This window comes from Chrysochloris asiatica, unplaced genomic scaffold (assembly GCF_000296735.1).
Source record: "Chrysochloris asiatica unplaced genomic scaffold, ChrAsi1.0 scaffold00038, whole genome shotgun sequence".
Lineage (NCBI taxonomy): Eukaryota > Metazoa > Chordata > Mammalia > Afrosoricida > Chrysochloridae > Chrysochloris > Chrysochloris asiatica.
Window position 1 is genome coordinate 16242836 of NW_006408556.1, and position 19892 is coordinate 16262727.

The window sequence follows — 19892 nt, forward strand, 5'->3', positions numbered from 1 at the left end:
AGAAGTTGGTAGAAATCTTCAATTTCTTCATCTTTGGCATTAGTTGTTGGTGTGTAAATTTGAATTATAGTCATATTAATTGGTTTTCCTTGTAGGAATATGGATATTATACTATCACTGACAGTGTAGTACTTCAGGATAAATTTTTAAATGTTCTTTTTGATGATAAATGAAACATCTTTTCAATTTGTTGTTCGACCGTATGTTTGTTTCAAAATGGCTAATACCAGTGCTTTTCAGTTCATTTGCTGTTTGTTGTTGAGTGCTGTTGAGTTGGTTCCGACTCATAGTGACCCTGTAGAGAGAGGGTTTCCGAGGAGCAGCTGGTGAGTTTGAACTGCCGACTTTGTGGTTCAAACCAACCTTGCGGTCCAGTGCTTAATCCTACAGTGCCACACCAGGACTCTTTTAGCTCACTAGTACTGTGCCTAGGATATTAATGCCTAGGATATTGATTTCTATGTGTTCCTTTCATTTTTGATGATTTCCAATTTTTCTAGAGTTACATTTTATACATTCTATGTTTCTAAAAAAAATGAAAAAATAAAAAGAGGAAGACCCTCAATGAGACAGATTGGCACACGGCAGCAGTAATGGGCTGAAGAGTAACAACGTTTGTGAGGTTGGTGCAGAACCAGGCAGTATTTCATTCTGTTGTGCATAGGGTCGCTCTGAGTAGGAACTGACTCCATGGAACCTAACAACAATAACAATAATGCTTTTATTATTAATGGATGATTACAGTTGTTTGTTCTTAATTTGTGTGGTGTCACATCAATCAAGATCCTGAAAGCTTTACTCTAACCACTTCTTTAAGTTCAACTCTGTTGAGACGGCAACTCTTTCACCATTGTCTTCCAACATGATGGGCTCATCTTCCGGGACTATGTCAAACTATGCTCCACTGCTACTCACAAGGTTTTCATTGACCAATTGTTTTCAGAAGTAGATCTTCCTAGTCCATTTTAGTCTGGAAGCTCTACTGAAACTTGTCCATCATTGTTGACCCTGCTAATATTTGAAATACCTTATAGCATAATGGTAACATGCATGACATGTATGTATTTTGAGACTTTTTCACTGGGACCATAGGTAGTTAGTATGATTATATCCTCTTGTTCAATTGACCCTTTAATCATTATATAATGTTGTTCTTTGTCTCTTATGCTGGTTTTGGCTTTAAAGTTTATTTTATCAGAAGTTAGTATTGCTATTTTTATTTTTATTGCTGTTAATTTAAAATATTTTTCTATCTTTTGATTTTTACTTTTGTTTTTGTGTAAGATATCTTTTGTATATAGCATATTGAAGGACACTATTTTCTAATTATTCATTTATTTTGTCCATTTGTTATTTATTTATTTTCTAAAGGATAGCTAGCTTACTTTGATCAAGTTACAGACTGGAGAGAGACTTTCAAAAAGCATTGTCACAGCAGAAAATGCAAAGACCTGGGTAAAAGAATGTTCCTGGAAAATGCCAAAGGCATCAGACATAAGCCCAACTTTGCATTTTGCTTCCCCTTGAGGCCATGCCATGTCCTTAGGGTGGGAGGCTACTTGGTCCAGTTGACTTAGGAGGTGTCGTAGTGCTCCATGAGTGTGTCCAGGGGTCTGTTGAAGTCGTCCACTATCTGCTTGTAGGTTTTGGATGCTTTCTCCAAGATCCCCTCCATTTGCCTCTTCTTCTGCATCTTCTCAAAGGCCACCTAGCCTGGGGTCCTCTTGTCCAGGCCACACTGCTTCTCCTTGTTGTTTTTGTTCATTCCCTTCACTTCCAGAAGTTTTGCTTTGTCTTGTCCTTCCTTTTCTTCTTCTGCTTGGTGTTGCCAAGCTCTGCGACACCTTTCAGTTTCAGGGGACCCTTCTGGACCTGCTTATAGGCTGCCATGGCACCTTCCGGCAATCTGTAGGTCTGTCTAGTTGTTCTTGTAGTGTTTTCCTGAATTCTTTTAAAGTTTTTCTCTATGTTCTCCTGGCTTCCATCTGCGGCTTTCTCGATCTGTTGAAGGTACTTAAATATTCTTTAGAATTCTTTATCAGGTAGTTCCAATACCTTTTTTTTTTAAGTTCCAATACTTTTTCTTTCTCAGAAATGCTTTCTGGTTCTACATCTTGGCCACTTATTTGAGATATTCTGTCTTGTTACTTCTTATGAACTGAAATTGTCTGTTATCTTTAAGACAATGTGGTGTCATTGTATTTGTATTCAATTAATGATTGTATGTGGGCGTGTTCTTAGGCTCTCATCAGCTGTCTCCTGGTGGGTATGATTAGAGAATAGAAGTATACGCACAGTTTTCTATTTGCCATCTGTGCAGCTCATAGTAGGGTGGGTTTGGCTAGTGTTGGCTGCTTTCAGGTGGTACAAAAGTTGGTGTTGGCTCTTGCCTAGTGGGTGGGGCCACAGAGGGCACAGTTCTGACCAGACTGTATGGACATAGTGGAGCAAGAAGAAGAAAAAAAACCAAATACACACACACACACAAGAAAACAAACCAACAACAGCAAAATAAATAAAGAGAGAGAGAAAAAAAGCAGAAGACAGCAGCAAAGAAAAATGATATAATAGCTAAAAAGAAGAGAAAGGAAAACAAAATAGGAGAAGAGAAAAATAAGAGAGAAAATAAAAAGAAAGAAAAAAACACAGGAAACAAAACTAAGGAGAGTGAAGAAGAAAATAGAATGAGAGAAGAGAATAGGAAATAAAAATTAAGAGGGAAAAAAAGTAGAGGGGATAAAGAGAAGCAGAAGAAAAGAAGAAAAAAGGAAAGCAGAGACATAAAGGATAAACAAACAAAGAACGGGAAAGAGAAGAAGGAGAAAAAAAGTGAAAAACAAAACAAACACACGAATGAAAGGAAAAAAACAAAAAACGAGGGCAGGAGCTGGTCCCAGAGAGGAGAAAGCTGTGGGAGACTCCTATCAGCCAAAGAGCCTTCACAGGTTGGAGAGGGAAGGATGAGAAGAGTGGTGTGTCTGGCCCTAGATGGAGTTCCTATAGGCATAGGTATTGTCTATGGTAGGTCCTAATTATGGCTGAGGTCAGTTTTTTGTTCCCAGAAATAACTCTTTCAGGCCCAGAAGGCATCTGGGGGCAGAGTGGCTAGCTTCCGTTAGTCTAGGGTTGCCTGCCTGGGAACTGGCTTAGTCTGCTATCTTGCCACAAGTTTTATATATTGTGATTCTTATAAGCTTTCATGAGAAAAAAAATGATGCAGATAAGGGGTTGTTGTTGTAGATAAGTACCAACGAGTTGGTTCCAATGAACCACCCACCTTGCGGTTCAAGTTGATCTTGCGGTTCAACCAGTCCAGTGCACAAACACCAGGACTCCAGGTAAGGGTTGTTGTTGTTGTTAAGTGCCATCAAGTTGGTTCTGACCCATAGCAATCCTCTAGAGGGTTCCCAAAGAGCGACTGGTGAGCTTGAACCACCAACCTTGCAGTTCAAACCGACTTTGCAGTCTAGCGCATTAACCCACAGCGTCACACTTGGACTCATTGTAGAATACTAATCAAGAGTATGTCTTCTGGATTTGAACCCCAGTTTCTCCACATCCCTTATATGACCTTGAGCAAGTCACTCACTCTTTCTGTGCTTCTAGTTCATCACCTATAAAATGGGCATAATAGCAGATCATACCCACGGTTATGCTTACCATGAAGATGAAGAAGTCAGAGTGGTATGCATATGGGTCTTACTATTTTTATACATTTCTGTACTGAATTTAAAGAAAATTCTTAGAAAAAGAAAACTTGTATCATCAGTTTTGTAGAAGCTGACAAAACCCCAAATGCTACATTTATCAATTTAGTAGCTCATAGCTCTTTTTTTTCCCCACAAAAAAAAGTTAAAAATGAAATTCAAATAGCAAATTTGTTATTATCTGACCAAATTACATATTTCATTTTCACATATCAAACTTATTATTAAATAACAAAATTATATGTTGCTTTATTAAAGAAAAAAGGATCTGAGATAATAATACCAAATAAGGTGACTCAATGAGCAAAATAAAACCAGTTAGAGTCATAAAATAAAACAATCTTCACATCCTGCCCCTGGTATCTCCATCCGTGGTCTCGGTAAAACACAGCTAAACTCTCTTTTCTCCTCCTCTTCTTTTCCGCCTCAACCCATCACACCCATGGTTAGGATGCTTTCAAAATTGTATATTGATCGTAAATGGTGCAATTTGGGGCATAGACCCTGAGCAGTTGGACAGCAGCTCCTTTCTTGGGCTAGTCACGCTGCACTGGTGGACTGTTTCCTGCCTTATGGAAAAGAGAGACTGGCCCCCATCGCCTAGTATCTGAGTGGCAGAGGGACCTGGCAGAGGGGACAGTGGGTGAGGGAGGGCAGTGGCATGTGTCGAGGTCACATAAGTAAGTATAGACACATCTGAAATCTTAGGGACAGGGCCTGCTGCAATTCCATTTCTGGTTCATTTGCAATGAAACTCCAAGGGCTCCGGAACCTGAAAACATGGTGCAGACAACCCAGTCAGGGGATAGGAGCTGGCTCTGGCAGACTCTGCAACACAGGGGACATTTCCTAGATGTCAAGGGGGACTCAGATGCTCAAGACTTGCTTTGAGGGGACCTCTCTGTTCACTGATGTCGATATTTGATTTGGGAAGCTTCTTTTTTTCTGACACCACTCTTAAGCCCTGCTGCCTGGCACCAGCACCTCTTTTCCTCTTCCTGATAGGTTCCCAAAAAACCCCTCAAAGGTTATCCTTCCTGGAACGTTTATATTTTAGAAGACAGTGAAGTAAGTAGGAGATGACTGTGCTCCAATCCAGGGAACACAATTAAAACTACCTTGTAACGAGCACCTACTTCATTACCAGTGGGCTAGGGAAAAAAGACTCCAGATTCAAACAGATTCTGTTCTTGTTGTTAAGTGCCATCCAGTCAGTTCCAACTCATAGTATAGGGTTTCTGAGGAGCGGCTAGTGAGCTTGAACAGTCAACGTTGCAGTTCAATCTGACTAGGCAATCTAGTGCATTAACCCACAAGCATAGTCTGTTGTTGTTGTTATGTGCCGTGGAGTCAGTTCCAACTCATAGCGACCCTGAACAGGGTTTCCGAGGCTATAAATCTTTACAGGAGCAGAAAGCCTCATCTTTCTCCCTCGGAACAGCTGGTAGTTTTGAACTGCTGATCTTGCAGTTCACAGCCTGATTCGTAACCACTATGCTACCAGAGCTCCTTAAACATATTCTGTAGAGATCCTTTTATAAGCCTTAAACAGGACAAAGACAAAGCAAACATAATTATCCAGGTGAGGGAAACAGCCAGCATGCACACAGTGCAGAGGCCAATGGAGTCGGCCGATTCACAGCAATTGTGATGACTCCAAGGGAGTCATCACAAGATCATGATTGGTGGCAGGCTAATCCATATCACCATCACAGGAGGGACTACAGAAGAGGGGAAAAGACCAGGATTTGTTCTGGGATTTCAACTGTCTGGCTCTATGGGTGGTTGGGGTATGATTTATGATCGTGGGAACTTGAGTCATAGCCACAAGACTATACCAGGACCCCCAGATCCCAGCTTTAATTAGTGAATATGTGCTTGATTGGTTACTTTCAGTAAATGCCTAGACAAGTGTCCTACTTCTTTGTGTGAGCACCTTTCTGCATACTACTTTCAACCACACTCTTCCTCAGAGCAAACTGGCCCTCCCTGAGCTCTCTTTCTCTGGACTTGCCTAAACTCAACCACATTGCTGGCTTCATGATCAGCAAGCACTGGGGCAATAACATTAAGAACTCAAATAATACTTGACCTTGGGTCAAGACTCAAAACGGAGTTAGTGCTCCCATTGTAGACTTGTCTCCAACAAACCAAGTGCTTTAAAATCTGAGCTTAAATGTGCCTCTGAGTCAACTCCAACTCACGACGACCCCATGTGTGTCAGAGTACAATGGTGCTCCACAGAAAGCCAGGCCTTTCTTCTGAGGTGCCTACCTCTGGGTGGACTTCAACATTTCCTTTAGCAGTTGAGTGTGTTAATCATTTGTACCATCCAGGGATTCCCTTCACAAATATTACATCATTGAACATCTCCCCAACAACCTTGAAAGGTTTTATTTTCCCCAATGAACAGACAAGGAAGTGGAGGTCTGGGGAAGTCACTTAGTAAAGGTTGGACTGAACTTGAAACTACATTTGGTAGAATCTCAGTTCCTAAGCCTTTCCTCAAAACAGCACCCTTTACCTACCCTCCAGAGCCCACCCTGGAGCCAGGCCCCTTGCCAGGGGTGCCTGGGCTGTGGCGGGTGGTGGAGAAAGAGCTGGCTGGTCCCTGATGCCCTTCTGTGGTTTGAACAGGAAAGAGACAAAGGTCCCATTTTAGAGCTGCTGTCTGTTTCCATGTCTCTAGTTGCTGAACCACCAGGAGGAAAAGTATTTGAGGTATTTCCATGGGAAATGGTAGCCAACAAAAGCGCTGTTGGGTGGTATTCTAGTTAATTGCAGGAAGGCGGGCAGCTCTCCAGGATATTACCTTTCTTGGGCTGGAAAGTGTTTCTTTGAAAAACGTTTAGGTTCAGCCGAGGCCTCTTAAGTTTTCGCAGATTTGCTTGTTCATAAAAGACGAAGAGAGTCGCAGAGTTGGTCCTTTGGGGGCTGGGAGTGGGTAAGGTGGGAGGTAGCATTGGGTGGGAGGAAACCATTCTGATGACAACTCATTGCTAAATGATGGCTGGAAAACACTGGATTATATTTCCCAGCCGGTATAAATTCCTAAAGGGGGCCATTCCCCTGAGGGCTGCCTCCCCCAGATGGAAACAGAATCTGTGACCCTGAATTAAATGTCTCATGCCCCTGTGAGGGGAGAGAAGGCAGGAAATGAAGAGAAGTGATCACTTCTTAAAACACATTGCTTTTTTTTTTTTTTTTTTTAATAATGAAAAGAAAAGCATCTTGCTTAGGTGTATGAATCCAAGTGTGTGACTCTGGACACATTGCGTTTTATTTTTTCACAATGTTTCTATATCACCGCATCCCTGGGAGGTGGGCAAGACTGCCATCAATCTCTCCACCTGAGACCTGAAGACACAGGGACTAAATGGCTATGGGACAGGCCATCTCTCCAGTTGGAGGTGGATCCACACACTCCGCCTGCTGTGACCACGTACTTACCAGGCACCTACCTTGTCCCCCAGCGCTGCGCTGTTGGCAAGTACATTGAGTGGAGAACCGTCTAGCTGTGGATCTCAGCACTTAAGTAGACAGAACAGCTTAACGCGAGCCTTTGAGGAGCTCTGATTGAGCAGGGAGAAATGAGGGTGTCTTGGGGCAGGAAAACAAGCAGGATTTCTTGAAGGAGATGAGAACAGTGCCAAAGATTGCTAACGATTCCCCCATAAACTAATTCAACCAGTGCTTGCTGAATTCTAGGTATTATTCCCCAAAGGAATATTGTAGTCGTTGTTGATGATTATAAGCTTCAAATCTGCTTGTTTTTGTTGGGCCCTGTTGTGTCGATTTGCCATTCTTGACAGTCCCATGTGACAGAGCACAATTGTTACATAGGCCTTCCTAAACTGTAATCTTTATAGAAGCAGATGGGTCAGATCTTTCTTCTAAAGTTCAAACTGCCAACCTTTCGGTTAGCAGCCGAACACTTAACTGCTGTGCCACTAGGGCTCCTTTCATGTCTTCTAGTTTTAAATATTTAAACAATATGGAAGTATAGGTGGTAAGAGGTCAAAGTGCCATTCCTCCACTGACAGTAAGTAATTCCAGCTCCCCTGTCTTTAACACATGGGAAGGGAGTGCATCCCTTAGGTCTCTAGGTACAAGTGTTTTTCTGTCGACTGCTAACCTAAAAGCTGGCTGTTGGAGCCCACTCAATGGTTCATGGAAGAAATGCCTGGCAACCTGTTTCCATAAAGATTGTTGTTGTTAAGTACCGTGGAGTCGGTTCTAACTCATAGTGACCCTGTACAGGGTTTCTGAGGCTGTAAATCTTTATGGGAGCAGAAAGCCTCATCTTTCTCCCATGGAACAGCTGGTAGTTTCAAACTGCCAACCTTGAGGTTAGCAGCCCGATTCGTAACCACTATGCTACCAGAGATTACAGGCAGAAAAACCCTGTGGAGCGCAGTTCTGTTCTAGAATACATGGGGTCACGATGAGTCAGAGTCGGCTCAATGGCAGCAGGCTTGGTGTCCAAGTCTACTCCTCGCCCTGCTCTCCCCTGGTCCTCTAGTCAGCCTCTCTCAATTCTCACCTATGGATCGCTACTGGCCTAGAGTTTCACCATCCCACCTTGATTTCCTAAAACCTTATAAGTAAACTCTTTTTAATCAACCCTTCTCCAAGCACCCCATCCCAGGTCTTGCCAGGACTTTGATGGCTGATAAGCACATAATACAATATCGTAAGGGAGTGTGGTGGCTCTGTATGATAAACATTGGACTGCAAGCCACACCGTTAGTGATTTGAGGCCACCAGCCACTCATTGGGAGAAAGATGAGGCTTTCTTCTCCCACAAAGATTTATAGCTTCAGAACCCTACACAGGGTCACTATGAGTAGGAACTAAGTTGTGGCATTTAACAATAACAACTATATTATAATCTGACATATATAATTCCAGCATAATATTCTACAGTATTCCATTACGTGAGCCCTGATGTGGCGCTGTAGAGTAAGCACTGAATTGCTGTTTGAAAGGACATCAGTTCAAGCCCACCAGCCACTCTTGGAAACCCTCTACAGGGTCGCTGTGTGTTGAAATGGACTCAATGGCACACAACAATTCCATTGTGTGGCTGTGCTGTTGTTGTTGATAAGTGCTGTTGAGTCAGTTCCAACTCACAGTGACCCTGCATAAAATCTCCAAGGAGTGGATGGTGGGTCTGAAACTCCAATCTTTAACTTAGCAGTCCAGTGTTTATCCTGGCGCTGTAGGATAAGTACTGGACTGCTAACTGAACATCAGGACTCCATGTGGATGTACTATTTATTTAATCAATCACCCTGCTGGTAAACATTTAAGGGTATGTTCAGTTTTACTCTTTGGTATCAAGACATTGTCAAATACATATATAGTGTCTTCCAGAAGCCTGAAGAAGGCAGCAGAGAGCAGTGGAAAGTACCCTGGAAGACACCGAGCTGTAAAGCTAATTGTGAGATGGTGAATAAGGCAATTAACTTCTCTAAGCCTTAGTTTTTCCATCTGTCAAATGGGAATAATCACGGTGGAGCCCCCTCACTAACCTTTGAGGCAGGTGATAGCTTTGCAGAGGCCTCCCCTTTGGAAAATCGCTGCGAGTAGGCTGGAATACAGGCAGTGGTCAGTTAGCTACCTAGGTAGGCAGCCGGTGCCCCTTCCTTAACACTGCTTTTGTGTTTCAACACTCACGACACCTTCCAATTATGCTCATAAGCTGTCAAAATATTTGTTTCTAGAAGGAAAGCCCTTAAGAGACATATCAGCGATTAGAACTAGGATTAAAACAAGAGAAGAGTAAAGATTTTTGAGAAAGTGATGGTTCTTAGAGATAAGACGTTTTTACGCGAGAAACGATGTGCTCTTGGGCATTTGGGGGGTTTTGAAGCAGAACTAGGGAAATTGGGGAGAGGAATTATACTGGCCGCAAAGCTAGGTCCCATGTTCCCAGCTGCAGGAAGCTTTTGGTCCCCTTCTGCAGTAAGGGGGGCCACGTTCCCTAGAGAGCAGACGAGGTGGCCACCCGTCCTTCCTATCCCAAGGATCCAGAAGCTGCGGCTCTATGAGCATCTCCAGCCCGCTCTGCCCTGCTATCCACCTGTTCACTCCAGGACCCGCGGAGTCCTTGGTTCTTGGCTCCTGGCCAGCCAGCGTCCCAGGGAGCGTCACTAGGACTGCACAGAATGAGGCCTTCCAGCCAGCGTCCAGTTCAAGCGCAACGCGAGCCCGGAGCCCTGGTCAGCAGGTGTCGCTGCTGCACCAGCAGATAGGACAGAGACCCGCGAATCAGCGGGATAAACCCCGGGCCGCACCTAAAATAACGCTTTGTTCCTGCTAGCTAGGGTTTACATTTGCAAACTCTCAGAGTTAGAAATATGTATCCGCACCACTTCTGCCTTAAGGCAAGAAGTGAAATCCCCTTTCCTTCTCTCAGTAGCTGGGAAGGTGCAGATCTGAAGAGAACCCCATGGAAGGAGGCTGGGCTGTGCAGTCTCTGTATTGGTCCATAGGGTGACCTCAGGGTCTGTCCAGCGCACCATGGAACCCCTCAGCGGTTGGTTTCCTAGCACCCACAGAGCACCAAGCTTTGCCCTAGGTGCACAGCTGTGTGGATTTTACAACCCAGCAGGGGCATGAGCAACTTAAAGAAGCATTCACTAGTGTAGTAATGTTGTTGTTGCTAAGTGCCATGTAGTAATAGAGGCCTCATTTTTCTGTCCAGCTCATTCATTTCAGCCCTTTTTTCTTTGCTCTACACAGTCTATACTGATGTTCAAAAAATATTTTACTTTTGTTGTTGAAAACATTAACAGCCAAACATTCACCAATTCATCAGCTTCTCCATGTGCAATTAGTGAAATGGATGACATTCTTCAATTTGCATAAACCTTCTCTTCCTAATTATTCTTCTACCATGACATGAACTCACTGACCACTGAGCTTCATCTCTCATCTTTCAAGTTGCCCTTGTTAATTTGATCCCACATTGATGTAGCTGTTGTTAAGTGCTGGCGAGCCGGTTCCAATGCATAGCGACCCTGTATAGGGTTTTTGAGGAGCAGCTGGTGGATTTGAACAGTGACCTTGTGGTTACTGGTCTGGGGCTTATCCTACAGTGCCACGCCAGTATATAAATAGTTCCTTAAAAGAGCACAGTGCTTAAGGCAGATATTATTTACTAATTAAACTAAAGGTGATGTAATTGGGTTACCATTGGGTTGCTAACCACAAGGTCGGTGGTTTGAATCCAACAGCTGGTCTGAGGGAGAAAGATGAAGGTTTCTGTCCCTCTAAAGATTACAGCCTTGGAAACCCTGTATAAGGTTACTATGAGTTTGAACCAACTCAACAGCACACAACCACCACTCCCGCCAAATATAGTATCACTATGAGTCTGAATTGAACTATGGCAATGGGTTTGTTGTTTAGTTTAAAGAAGACTTTGTTATGTTGTTAAGTGCCATCGAGTCGGTTCTGACTCATAGCGACCCAGTACAGGGTTTCCGAGGGTGTAAATCTTTGTGGGAGTAGAAAGCCTCATCTTTCTCCCACGGAGCAGCTGGTAGTTTCGAACCGCTGACCTTAAGGTTCGCAGCCAGATTCGTAACCACTACGCTACCAGAGCTCCTAAAGAAGACTTTAGGAGGAGGATGTTTTTAGTTTAAAGTGTAAAGATTATCTCAGGGCAATTGTTTTGGGATATACTAATGGTCTTGCTTCAGGTTTTCTAGTTTTCCTCTGAGTGATGGGAGAAAATGAAGCAGTTCACCTGTATTGGGCTAGAGGGTGACTGACCACCCTGGTTTGCCCAGGAATAGAGGTTTCTGTAATGCAGGGCTTTGGTGCGACAACTGGGAAAATCCTGGATTAATTAGGACAAGTGGTTATCCTAATTGGGTACCAGTCCATTTTCATGCATTCCCTCATTTAATCTGTATCAGTAATAATATTAGCATCCCCATTGCATAGAAGACGAAACTGAGGGTCAAAGAGGCTACCCAAGCTACCCAAAGCCCCAGGAAGGGTAGGAAAGAGCCCCCAGGTCTGCTGACTCCAAAACCTATGTTGTTTCTGTTACTCTTTGCTAGTTCCTGAATGTCTCTCAAGTGGAGCAATGACGTTTCATTTACATAGTTGCCTATAAGTCATGGACATGGAAACTCATAAAATGTGCTAGGATGGTTGCCGGAGCTGTGTCAGCAGCCCTGGGACTTCTTATAGAGATTTTGAGAGTAGCAGCATGTCAGGAGATGGGGTCTTGTGTGAACCTGAGTGCTCGGAACACAGGCAGCACAAAAGCTACCTCCTCTAGAAACAACTGCACCTACCTCTTCTCAGGACACTCACCTGAAGTATCTTTCACACAAGAACAAAAGCCCCAAGTCTGAGGTACTGAGGAGCCGGGAGTGTGAACATAGGGAAGGTGTGCATCAGGTTGTACCTGGCAGGGACTGGGTGGGCCGGCAGATGGCAAATCCTGATAGAAGACCACTTTAGTCTTCCTTGCAGGGCAGCCAGGGACAGCATTGGCTTTTCCATATCTCACCACGAAATTGCATCTAGTTCTGACAGAGAAGTGGGAAAATCCCTCAGGCTGAGTTGTTGTTGTTGTGTGCCATCAAATCAGTTCTGACTCATAATGACCCTATATAGGGGTTTCGAAAGAGGTTGGTGCGGTGAATGCGGCTAGCAGTACAGTGCTTATCTTACAGAGTAGAGAAACCAAAATGAGGTGATTCACATATTCTAAGTTCATTTACTTCAACCAGCTCTAGCCAGCTGGGCAGCAGCCCAGGCCGGAGCTCTGCTCAAGGTCATTACCAGTACAGAGATAGGCTCTAGCTGTGTAGTGTCTGCCTGTGTGCGCTACCAGTCCAGCAACAGACAGACTCCCCAGGAATGGCAGGCGTATCAACTCTCCATTCCTGTTAGCTCCTGCTCGTTTGTCAGGGCCGCTATTGCCTTCACAGATAAGAATTAGGGAAAGGTGCCTCTCTGGATGGACACAACTCCAGGAGTAGGGTTTGGCTGCCTGCATTCAGCCCTCACTAGCTCCCTCAGCTGGATATTTTGTGCAATGCATAAACTGCTCCACCGGGAAGGAGGAGCTGTTAGGAATTGAATGCATTAGAAAGGAGAGCGCCAGGCATGAGGGTGTGCAGGAGCACAGCTGGAGATGTCTGAGAGCTAAGGGTGTCATGCTCTCTTCACCAGGCCGCTTCTGCACAGCATGGTCAGCTCTTCCTAGGAAGTATCCAGAAGCAGTTACTCAGGGAGAGGAGGAGGATGAAGAACCTATGGAGCGTGTGCACAAAGCCTTCAGGTTGACTGAAGGGCAAGATGGGTGTAGTGGGAGACAGGTAGATAGGGGAAGATTACCCTATGGTTGAGGCCTGGGTCAGATTCAGATGGGTCAGGCTGGAGGTAAGGCAAGGAGGGTGGAAAAGTAACCCCTCTTTTTTATGTAGGCTTTCTTCGATGTTTATTCCCGTGCCACATAGATGACATTCCCAGAAACCTCCATCAACAGTTCTAAGCTCTGTCTTCTGAAGCCCATTGTTATGGCTCCTGTTGGGAATCTTGGAAATGGAGGTCAGGAATCTCCAGGAGAAATACCAGCGCTGAAGAGGAAAATCACAACACCCTAGCATTGCAGACAGTACAGTGGATGCTTGGGAGGAACAAGCCCCCGAGCTTGGGGTGGTTTGGGAGCTGTCTCAATGAGGCTGCCAGGAAGCCAGACTGCTCTGGGCACAGTTCATGTAGTCAGTGTCTGAAGACCCAGTAAGCAGTGTAAGCATGAATTTACTTATGCTTACTAATCTGTAGTGAACAATTTCACGTTCTTCCGCCATCTTAAAGATTCACCTTCTAGGGATGGCTGGCATCTGTCTCTCTCCACAGCACCTTTCTACAGAAACCAAAGCTTCTTTCCAAATGGACAATTCCTGACAGGAACAAAGTACTCAGTAGGCAAGGTAAGCATGGGCTTACTTGTGCTCACTAATTTGTAGTGAACAATTTCACATCAAAGACATAAAAAACATAAAATGATTCACTATAGGTTAGTAAGTAAGCACAAGTGTGTCAGCACTTACCTTGCTTATTAGGTAATCCACCCCTGTGTGGACTGCCCACTGCCCATGTAGACTAGGGTGAGCACAGCTGCCATCTGATTAGGCGCTGTGGAAGTCACATGGCCTTCCTCTTCCTATTGCCACCTGCAAGAGCCACCACCCACTCAGTGGCCAGGGAATAAACTTACAGAATGACCGGATTATTTCTTCTTTCTCTTGCTGCAGCCCTAGTGTGGCACTGTAGGATAAGCACTGGACAACTAACTGGAAAGTTGGCAGTTCAAGTCCACTAGCGGATCCTTGGAAACTTTAGACAGGGTCATTTGAATTGGAACCCACTCAACGGCACTTAACAGCAAAAACAGATAGGTGGGTGGCAGTATTGCAGGTACTAACTCCTTCTTCTGGCCCACATGCTAGAGAGTATAGACTTAGGGATGGTTTTATACGGTCAAAGAATGTAACTGTGTTCTTTTATGTTCTGGTTTCTCTTTTTGAAAGATATAAGGAAATAAGCTGGAAAAAATGCCCCTCACTGATGCTGATCTGGAAGGGCTGGAAGCGTGTGGACAATGATCACTAGGCTAGGCAGCCACATTCATTCCCGGGGCCAAACCCTATGCTGGGCTGTCCTAACAAGCACTTGAACTGAATCGAACCATGGCGCCCAAATTGGAAAACACTGCCTCAATTCACTGAACCCAAATATTATTATTTTTCGACTGAACTCTGAATTGAACTAATGTTTTCTCTTGAATACCTACCCAACCAGTGTGAATCAGATACAAACATATGTGTTTTCTGAAACTATTGAACCTGAACTTCAAAAGCATCTCCTATTCAAGGCCGAAGAGAGGCTTTATTTCTTGAGGGTGTCCTACTCAAAGCAGGATCATAATGCCTCCTTTATGACAGGAGTGTCTCTCATTTGTCCAGCACTATAACATGGCTTCTATTTTTAAACATTAGGGTATAATTTGCACTTAGTGAAATGCTCAAATCTTAACTGCACAGCTAGATCATTTTTGACCAATGCACAGACTCATAATCCAGTATAGCTATAGATATAGAACATTTACATCTGCAAAGACAGTTCCCTTAGGCCTCTCCAGCCCACCCCACTAAACAATCACCTCTCTGATTCCCATTTGAATTCAAGTACTTTCTCCATTCCACTGCCTCCTCACCTGGAAAGATGGAGGACAGATATGATGATGTCCATTGTATGGATAACAGAAGTAAGGCTCAGAAAACTGCTAATGGCGGGAAACTTTGGGTAACACAAATAGTTAAGTGCTTTGTTGCTAACCAAAAGATTCTTGGAAGAAAGACTTGGAGTTCTACTTCAGAAAATCAGCCACTAGAAACCCTATGGAGCTCAGTTCTATTTTGACACTCATGGGGTCGCTGTGAGTTGGAATGGATGACTCGAGGGAATAGTTTTTTTTTTTTTTTTTTTTGTCCCTTTGGTTTTCTTAAGCCCATAGAACTAAGTAATGGTAAGTTAGAACCGCTTAGGTTCCTGGTTTCCCAACCTGGTCTCCTCTTTCTATCTTAAACCATCAGTCAAGGATACTAACAATGGGATTGACGTCTCCAGCATCCTAGGTAATGAATTTCACCTCTGGTTTCCAGGGCACATGAGATTTGCTGACCTCAGAAGAAAGATGGTTTCTCCTATTTTTAAAGATCTCTTGGCAGAGAGAGCCCAGCACATTTCCTACTGACGGGATCTTCTCCCAGGGCGGCTGCCTGCGCTCCGCGTCTGTCCTCTGTCTCCAGGCTGCCTGTGTGTGGCTGTCTGTCAGTGTCTCTGGATGCTTGTGTGTAGACAAACTGTATGTGACCCCCAAGAAGTCAGTTCTGTCTCCCTGAGTAGCCGAGCACGAGAACATTGACCAGGTTCCCAGCCTGGGTTTCCTGGGGAAACATTTTCCAGAGCCTACAACAATGTTGTATTTGATTTGATTTTTCCCCCCCTTTGCAGGCGATTGTGTGGTTTGGGGTGTTTTGCTCCTAGTTATAATCCAATAAAGACCAGCTGCTGAGATTTTTCCAAGAGTGCCGCTTTCAACCGCCCTCGTTGAAAATGGTCTAATTTATTTCAGTCGCTTGTGGGAAAACCAGCCCCAGCTCAAAACAAAGGCGTCCTGTGCTGATGTAATTGCCCCATGAGTTTCTCCTCTGGCCTTCAGGCCTGCTAATGTTCACTGAGGCAGGCCAGGAAGAAGCTTCCTTTCTGGATGGGTGAAGTTATCCAGAAGAACCTAGCTTTCTTCCAAACCTTTCATGAAGACCTTGGAGTCCCACAGCCTAATGAGGGTCGGGGGCCAACATGCTCTTCAGGAATTGCTGATTATCTGTAGCTCACAGGGATTAGTTCACTGGGCAGTCACATCTTTTTTTTTTTTTTTTTAAATTGTGGTTAACATAAACACACATGTTGTTGTTGCTAGGTACCATCGAGCCTATTCCGACTCATAGCTACCCTGTGCACAATAGAATGAAACACTGCGTGATCCTGTGCCCTCCTCACAATTTTTGTTATGATTGAGTTTAATGCTGCTGCCACTGCATCAATCCATCTCTTTGGGTGTGGTCTTCCTCTTTTTCATTGACCCTCCACTTTAACAAGCATGGTATCTTTCTCCAGGAACTGGTCCTTCTGACAACATGCCAAAAGTGTGAGAGACGAAGTCTCGCTGTCCTAGCTTCTAAGGAGCATTCTGGCTGCATTTCTCCCAAGACAGATTTGTTCTTCTGCCAGTCCACGGTACTTTTAATATTATTTTCCAACGGCATAATTCAAATGCATCATTCTTCTATGTTGTTGTTTTTAAGTGCCGTTGAGTCGGTTCCGACCCATAGCGACCCTGTACACTGTTTCCGAGGCTGGGAATCTTTACAGGAGCAGAACGCCTCATCTTTCTTCTGCGGAATGGCTGGTAGTTTCGAACTGCTGGCCTTAAGGTTCGCATCCCGATTTGTAACCACTATGCTACCAGAGCTCCATCATTCTTCTATAGTCTTCCTTATTCATTATCTTACTTTCACATGCATGTAAGGCCATGGAGAATACCATGGCTTGGGGCAGGTGCATCTCACTGACATCTTGGCCTTTGAACACTTGACAGAGATCTTTTGCAGCAGATTTGCCTAATGCAATAAACCGTTTGCTTTCTTGATGTTTTTTTCTGTAAGTGTTGATTTTGGATCCAAACAAAATGAAATTTTAGACAATTTCCATCTTTTCTCCATTTATCATGATGTTATTTATTGGTCCAGTTGGTAGGATTTCTGTTTTCATTACATTAAGGTGCAATCAGTACTGAAGATTGTAGTCTTTGATCTTCATCAACAAGTATTTTAAGTCCTCTTTGCTTCCAGCAAGCAAGATTGTATCATTTGAGCATCACAGGCTGTTGATGAGTCTTCCTCCACACCTGATGCCATGTTCTTCTTCATACAATTCAGTTTCTTAGATTCTTTGCTCAGCATACAGATTGAATAAGTGTGGTGAAAGAATACAACCCTGACACACACGTTTTCCGATTTTAAACCATTCAGTATTCCCTTGTTCTCTTCTAACAACTGCCTCTTGGTCTGTGTACAGGTTCCTCCTGAGCACAGTTAAGTGTGTATTACATCTGGTGAGGTCCTTGTATATAGTCACCTTTTATGCTGTTTAAAAAAAAATGTATTTGCAATGAAGGTGTTATTGGCTTCACAATGTTATCTATAGTTTGTTATGATCCACACAGTCAAAAGCCTTTGTAAAGTCAACAAAGCACAAGTAAACATCTTTCTGGTATTGTCTGCTTTCAGCCAAGATCCATTAGACATCAGCAAAAATACCTCTCATTCTGAATCCAGCTAGAATTTTTGGCTGTTCCCTGTCAATGTACTGTTGCTACCATTTTTGAATTATCTTCAGCAAAATTTTATTTGCATGTGATATTGATAATATTTTCAGTGATTTCCAAATTCTACTGAGTCACCTCTTTTTGGATTGGGCACAAATTATGGATCTCTTCCAATCAGTTGGCCAGGTAGCTGACTTCCAAACTTCTTGATGTAGATAATTAAGTGCCTCCAGGCTGCATCAGTTTGTTGAAAGATTTCAATGTGTATTGCGTCAATTCCTGGAGCCTTGTTTTTTTTGCCAATGCCTTCAGTGCAGCTTGGACTTCTTCCTTCTATAGCACCAGTTCCTGATCATATATATTACTTCTTGAAATGGTTGGATATTGACTATTTCTTTTTTTTGTACAGTGACTTTGTGTATTCCTTCCATTTTCTTTTGATGCTTTTTGCAGTATTCCATATTTTGCCCATGAAACTTTCAATACTGCAAACTGAAACTTGAGTTTTTTATTCAGTTCTTTTTGGCTTGCGAAATGTTGAGCGTGTTCTTCCTTTTTGGTTTTCTAACTCCAGGTTTTTGCACATTTCATAATCCTTTGCTTTGTTGTCTCAAACTGCCCTTTGAAAATTTCTGTTCAGCTCTTTTACTTCTGTATTTCTTCCATTCACTTTAGCTTCTTTATGCTCAAGAGCAAGTTTCAGAGTCTCTTCTGACATCCATTTTGACCTTTTCTTTCTTTTTAATGACCCTCTGCTTTCTTCCTTTATGATGTCCTTGATGTCATCCCACAATTCTCCTGGTCTTCAGTTATCAGAGTTTACTGCATCAAATCTGTTCTTGAGATGGTCTCTAAACTGAGGTGGCATATACTTAAGGTTATATTTTGGCTCTCATGGACTTATTTTAATTTTCTTCATCTTCAGCCTGAACTTACATATGAGTAATTGATGGTCTGCTCCACAGTCTGCCTCTGTCCTTGTTTTGACTGATGGTATTGAGCTTCTGCACTGTCTTTTACTACAGATATAATTAAATAGGTTCCTGCATATTCCATCTGGTGAGGTCCATGTGTATAGTCACCTTTTATGTTGCTCTAAAAAGGTGTTTGCAGTGAAGAAGTTGTTGGTTTTGCAGAATTCTATCCAGTTTCATTTCTATCACTATGGCCATATTTTCCAACTACTCATCCTTCTTTTGTTTCCACCTTTCATATTCCAATCACCAGTAATTATCAGTGCATCTTCATTGCACTTTGGATCAATTTCAAACAGAAGAAATTGGTAGAATTCTTCAGTTTCATTATCACTGGCTTTAGTAGTTAGTGCATACATTTGAAGAACGGTGGTAGTGGTGGTGGTGTATTGTGGAGTCGGTTCCAACTCATAGCGATCCTATGTAGTGTTTGCGAGGCTGTAAATCTTTATGGGAGCAGAAAGCCTCATCTTTCTCTCATGGAATGGCTGGTAGTTTTGAACTGCTGACCTTGAGGTGAGCAGCCCAACTCATAACCAGTACGCTATCAGAGCTCCTTAAATTTGAAGAATAGTGGTATTAATTGGTTTTCCTTGTAGGCTTATAGATATTGTCCTATCCAGACAGCGCTGTACTTCATGATAGCTTTTGAAACGTTCTTTTTGATGATGAATGCAATGCCAGTCTTCTTCAATTTGATGTTTCTGGCATAGTAAGACATATGACTTATCAGATTCAGAATGGCCAACACCAGTCCATTTCAGCTCACAAATGCCTAGGATACCGAGCTTCATGTTTTCCATTTTACTTTTGACAACTTCCAATTTTCCTAGATTCATACTTCATACATTCCATGTTCCAGTTACTAAGGGATGTTTGCAACTGTCTGTTCTCTGTGTTCCATCAGCAAATGAAGGTCCTGAATGCTTTGTGTTATTCATGTCATTATGGTCAACTCTACTATGAGAAGGCAGCTCTTCCCCCAGTTGTATTTTGAATGCTTTTCCACCCGAGGTCCTGATCTTCTGGCACTATTATTCTGGTGCTATTCCTAAGGTGATCAGTGGCTAAACGTTCAGAAGTAACCCACTTCTCTTAGTCTGGAAGCTCCACTGAAACTTCTCAACCAGTGGTGACCCTGCTGGCATTTAAAATACTGATGTCATAGCTTCCAGCGTCACAGCAACACGCAAGTTCCCACAGTACAACAAACTGGCAGAGAGTGGTGAACACACACACATATTTGTATATAAATAATAAATAATACTTTAAAAAAATGTTGTT

General features: G+C 43.2%; 1 pseudogene; it reads right to left on the minus strand.

Annotated features, from left to right (window-relative positions):
• Positions 1-1555: 1555 nt before the first annotated feature.
• On the minus strand, positions 1556-1890 carry LOC102835784 (annotated as a pseudogene).
• Between the last annotated feature and the right edge of the window lie 18002 nt (positions 1891-19892).